Below are 6,000 nucleotides of genomic sequence, written 5' to 3'. Positions count from 1 at the left end.
TCCAGGGTCATCCGACCCACCAGGCACAGCTCCCAGCCGGCCCACCGCTCATCCCTTGATGAGCCCATTAGCCAGTAGCTCGGGATAACGCCACTCCACCAACCCTGCACACCCCTAAAACCAAAGGGCGGGCGGGTGGGAAAGCTGCTTCGGAGGACCAAAACTGTTCGGGTCCTCCGAGCGCCTTGCCTTTTAACCCCTCCCTCCCACGATCCTCTTTGGCCGCGACGTCTGCTCCCTTCCGGCGGACCGCCCCCCCTCGGGCACGCTACCCCGACCCCTCCTCTTGCCTAGCTAGTCCCACGGGCGACATGGCGGGCCACCCAGCCCCGCGTTAATGCCGCCCGTCGAGACTAGCTCTCGGGCTTTTTCTTCAAAAAACACGTCCCCACTAACTAATCTCCTCCCCTTCGCACAAGCTCCCCATCTCGTGAATAACACATTAGTCAACTCCTAGAACCCCACCTTCCAAACTTATTCTGATTCCTAAATAAGCATCTACCTTCAGTATCCAACAAACTTCTTCCTTCATTGTTTGGTAATCTTTCTTCTGTAACCCGTATACACTGATATTCTCCACTGTATCCTGTTATCACTTGATTCTCTGCTATGTAATTCTTTTGGAAAAATCCAGATATCTTATAATTTATAATCCTCTACCAGACCATGTAAAATACATGTAAAGTACTGTTATGTAATTCTCTCGGTAATGTCCAGATCTCTTCTAATTTGTAATCCGCCTAGAACCGCAAGGCACAGGCGGAATAGAAATCACTAATGTAATGTAATGTAATTGTAATAGGTGATGGCCTTGGAATTCTACTGGTGTAAGGCATCAATAAATGAAAAATGCTGAAAGGAAATCAATGTATATAACATGTTACATGAAAGAGTTCTCTCTTATTCAGAGTTTAGCTCGTAGGTAAGGGGTAAGAGTAAACAAATGGCAGAAAGATGACAGCAGTAATGTCTCAAGTATCACCCCAATTCTGAGAGAACTACATTGGCTTCCAGTTCCATCGAGAATAAAATGTAAAATCTTGCTGTTAACCTTTAAAGCACTGAAAACTGTTAGTCCAGGTTATTTATACAATAGACTGCAAAGATTTAATCGGGACCCGTTGCTGATGGTTCCAACTGTTAAGGAAGTGAAGGGATTGAAGACAAGATCCAGAATGTTCTCCGTTACGGCCCCTCCTCGGGGGAAAACTCTGCCTAAAGAATTGAGAATGGAAAATACCTAATAAGAAACAGGTTAAAAATAATTTTACACTATGGCTTTTTCCAGGTTGATGATGAGATATGAGAAGATGAGTGCTGGATTTTATTATGTTTCAGATACTGTCTGTTGAGATGTTATGAGTTAATTTAATAGAAACATAGAAACATGATGCCAGATAAAGGCCAAATGGCCCATCCAGTCTGCCCATCCACAGCATCCACTGTCTCCTCCTCTCCCTATTGGCTAAGGCTCTTTACACCTGCATTGTGATGTCATAGAACTTTATGGTTATAGAAACAGAGAAACATGATGGCAGATAAAGGCCAAATGGCCCATCCACAGTAACCATTATCTCTTCCTCTCTCTTAGAGATCCCACATGCCTATCCCAGGCTTTCTTGAAATCAGATGGGTATGATTTTAATTAAGTAAACCACTTAGAACAAATTTTGGTGTTGTCTGGGGATATATAAGTACAGGAGTACCTTGGTTTACGAGCATAATTCGTTCCAGAAGCATGCTCGTAAACCAAAATACTCGTTTATCAAAGCGAGTTTCCCCATAGGAACTAAGGAAAACTCGCTTGATACGTTCACACCCACTCCCACCCCCTGAGGCCAGCGGCGCTGCTCTACCCTCCCCCCCCCCCCCGAGAACTGGCATTGCTCTCCCCGAAGGCCCCCCCCCCCACGTTATATAGCACCCTCCCCCCTGCGATCCGTACCCCCCCCCCCGCTTGCATCGCACACACACACACACACACACCCCGCCGTGATCTGAAATCCCCCAGACCCACCCAAACACACTTCTTACCCCCATCTGGCCACCGGCACCGGCATGTCCTTTGCGTTGGTGCCGGTGCCCGAAGATCTGCATCCTCTTCTTTGCTGGGCCTTGAGAATCTCGGAGAGAGCGTGAACTCGCAGGTTTTGAGCATGCGCAGATGCTCAAGGCCCAGCAAAGAAGAGGACGCAGATCTTCGGGCACCGGCACCAACGCACAGGACATGCCGGTGCCGGTGGCCAGAGGGAGGTAAGAAGCGTGTTCGGGTGGGTCTGGGGGATTTCAGATCGGGTGGGGGGTGCCGGATCGCGGGGGGGGGGAGGGTGCCGGATCGCGGGGGGCGCCGCTCGCAAATCGAGGCAAGCTCGGTTTCCGAGGCGCCGATTTTGCGAATGTTTTGCTCGTCTTGCAAAACACTCGCAAACCAGGGCACTCGTAAACCGAGGTACCACTGTATTTGAATAAAGATAAAAATTGCCAATCCTAATGTAGGCCTCTCATGTCCACTTATAAAAACTTATTACCTGATGAGATTGGTGTTAGGAGAGTTGAAGGCAAGATTCCTGGGAGTTTATTACGGTCTGTCAGCAGATAGATGCATGAGATCCGAATTTGATATTAACATCCCATATTAAAGATGACAGTATGACATCTCTCGACATCTGCTTTATAAAAGAGAGAGAAGATTTTTTAGCATATGTTGATTTGGGAAAGGGACAGGCCAGAACTCTGGTTATAATCCTAAACATCTGGAAAACAATTAACCAGCTGGACTATTTTGTGAGTACACAGACTTTGTGATGGTGCTAATGATTCAAAACAACAGGAAATCATTCAATATGTGAGAGATTTATAGACAGCGGTTATCCTTATAGACATGTTAGAATTACTTGTGAAAGAGCCTTCCTTTACCTTGGATCCAAATCTATTATGGATTTTTTTTTCTTTCCTCTTTCCTCTTTCTTTGTTTGATAAGAAATATTTCTTGTTATTTCCTTTGTCACAATTGTTTTGTGATTGTACATATATTGATTATAATCTTTAAAATAAAAAGAGCCTCGCTTTCTAAAAGGCATCAGAAGCTGAGGGCTGCAAAATGATCGCTTACGGGATGCTCCATTTTCTGTGTTTTAAACTCATCTAGACAGTGCTCAGGCACATTCTATTGATCTCCTTCGAAGCAGAATGAAATAAAAAACCACAGCTTGGTCTCTTCTTGCTGTAAACCAGTACCGGGTAAAGCTTTGGATTCTTGCCCAGAAATAGCTAAGAAGAAAAAAAAATTAAAAAAAATTTTTTAAATTGAATCAGGTTGGGCAGACTGGATGGACCATTCGGGTCTTTATCTGCCGTCATCTACTATTATAACACTCTTAGACTTGTTTACCATCCCTTTTCTAATAATTCCTAGCATCCTGTTTTCACCGTATTGTCCACGATGACCCCCAGATCTTTTTCTTGAGCGCTGACCCCCAAGGTGGACACTAGCATCCAGTAACTGTGATTTGGATTATTCATCCCAATGTGCATCGCTTTGCATTTGGTCCACATTAAATTTCATCTGCCATTTGGACGCCCAGTCTTCCAATTTCCTAAGGTCTTCATGGAATTTTTTAACAGTCCCATACGTTTTCACAACTTTGAACAGTTTAGTGTTGTCTGCAAATTTAATCACCTCACTCGTCGTTCCAAATTACAGATCATTTATAAATAAGTTAAATAGCAACGGTCCCAGTACAGATTCCTGTGGCACACCACTATTTACCCTCCTCCATTGAGAAAAATGGCCATTTAACCCTACCCTTTGTTTGCTGTCTGATAACAAATTCTTAATCCACAATTCAGCATTGCCTCCTATCCCGTGACTCTTTAATTTTGAGCCTCTCGTGAGGAACTTTGTCAAAAACTTTCTGTAAATCTAGATAACCTACATCAATCAGCTCGCCTTTATCCACGTTTATTCACACCTTCAAAGAAGTGAAGCAAATCGGTGAGGGTGTTCAGGCACCCACAAAACTGGCTGCTATGGATGGAGTTTCACTTTCATTTCAGTGGAGACGTGGCATTGTTCTCACACACAGCTGACTAGATTACAGCACAAAGGGATGGTGATATAGAGATTTTGATTGTTTCACTATAAGAGAGTAATTGGAAACACAATGCTCTGTATTGAGGATAAGACCCCTGAGGCAGGCCTTACGGTCAAAACACGTTCGTGTCAGGTCTTGAGTGAATAAAAGGATTGAGCACCATAGATCAGTGGTTCCCAACCCTGTCCTGGAGGACCACTAGGCCAGTCGGTTTTTCAGGATAGCCCTAATGAATATGCATGAGAGAGATCTGCATATAATGGAGGTGCCAAGCATGCAAATCTGCTCCATGCATATTCATTAGCGCTATCCTGAAAACCCAACGGGCCTGGTGGTCCTCCAGAAAATACTAACTCAATGGAAACAAGTCTATTCGATCAGTAAATCAGCTACAACACAAGACTCCTCCACCAATTCTCTCTAACCTCCTCCCAAACCAGGCCAAAACAACCTAGTTCACTTCAGCTGCTGTAGGCTTCTTGTCAGGTGGTAGACCTGGGTTCCTTGCCACCCATGGCATCACTCTCCTCTGCTGCTGAATTGGTTTCAGGGTTGAGCCCCACAGGTAATCTTGGCCTGCCCCTAAAACATTTTCAGAAGATGGTGCCTGGCCTCTCCATAACCCCCTTGGAGTCTTCTTGTCCCTTCTCCCCAGTTTTCCCACCACTTTGCCACTTCTACTCATTCTGCCCCTTCATTGGTTGGTGGGGTCATCCTGGCCTTGCTATACCTCTGCAGCTGTTAGCTCCTGCTCTGCCTGTTTGTGCGTTTCTCTCTCTATCTGATTATGTGTGCACAAACCAATGCATACAGAAAGATGGACAGACAGGTGAGAATATTAGAACATAAGATATGCCATACCGGGACAGACCAAAGGTCCAGCAAGACCTGTATCCTGTTTCTAACAGTGGCCAATCCAGGACACAAGTACCTGTCAAGATCTCAAGGAGTAAAACAGATTTTATGCTGCTTATCCTGGGAATAAGGGATCCCATCTTGCCCAGTTTCCCATTTTCACAGAAGCCAATCCAAGTCACAAGTACCTGGCAAATACCCAAATAGTAGCAGCATTCCATGTTACAGACCCATGTCTGTCTCAACAGATTATGGACTTTTCCTCCAGGAATTTGTCCAGACATTTTTTTTAAAACCAGCTACATTAACTGCTCTTATGTCCTCTGGCAACGTGTTCCAGAACTTAACTATTCTCTGAGTGAAAAATATTTCCTCCTATTGGTTTTAAAAGCATTACTCTGTAACTTCATCGAGTGTCCCCCTAGTCTTTGTCATTTTTGAGGGCGTGAAAAATCGATCCACTTCTACCCGTTCTGCTCCACTCAGGATTTTTTAGACTTCAGTCATATCTCCCCTTAGCTGTCTCTTTTACAAGCTGAAGAGACCTGACCTCTTTAGTCTTTCCTCATATGAGAGCGTTTCCATCCTTTTCATCATCTCGGTCGCTCTTCTTTGAACCTTTTCTAGTGCTGCTACTGTATATCTTTTTTGAGATAAGGAGACCAGAACTGAACGCAGTACTCAAGGTGAGGTGGTACCATGGAGCGATACAGAGCCATTATAACATTCTTAGCCTTGTAAACTATCCCTTTTCTAATAATTTCTAGCATCCTGTTTGACCGGTGATGTTTTTGCTTCTTCTGATTTTAGCATTATTAGAAGTAGGTGGCCTGCAGTGGAAGTCCAATTTAGTCCTTCACAAGTCCTGTGCAAGACTGAAGTTTTTCCTCCCTTTGCAGTTAGAAGCCTATGATCCTTGTTATAAATGTTTTTTTACTGAATGTTTTTTTTTTGTGGAAAATTACTTTAATCCATTCGGCCACTGGTTAAGGAGTGTAATCCAAAATTAGATACCAGGATGATCTGTGCTAAGGAATACATGTCAGCATTT

General features: G+C 44.3%; 1 long non-coding RNA gene across 1 annotated transcript in view; it reads right to left on the bottom strand.

Annotated features, from left to right (window-relative positions):
- Nucleotides 1–288: 288 nt before the first annotated feature.
- Nucleotides 289–6,000, bottom strand: part of LOC117351456 — a 139,318-nt gene continuing 133,606 nt past the window's right edge. The window contains exons 3-4 of the long non-coding RNA XR_004537418.1: nucleotides 2,529–2,669; nucleotides 289–1,215 (exon numbers count right to left, since the gene is read on the bottom strand). This is a non-coding gene — a long non-coding RNA (uncharacterized LOC117351456). The remainder of the gene's footprint in view (nucleotides 1,216–2,528; nucleotides 2,670–6,000) is intronic.

This window comes from Geotrypetes seraphini, chromosome 17 (genome assembly GCF_902459505.1).
Source record: "Geotrypetes seraphini chromosome 17, aGeoSer1.1, whole genome shotgun sequence".
In the NCBI taxonomy this organism is placed as follows: Eukaryota; Metazoa; Chordata; class Amphibia; order Gymnophiona; family Dermophiidae; genus Geotrypetes; species Geotrypetes seraphini.
This window is presented reverse-complemented; position numbering and strand designations above follow the sequence as displayed.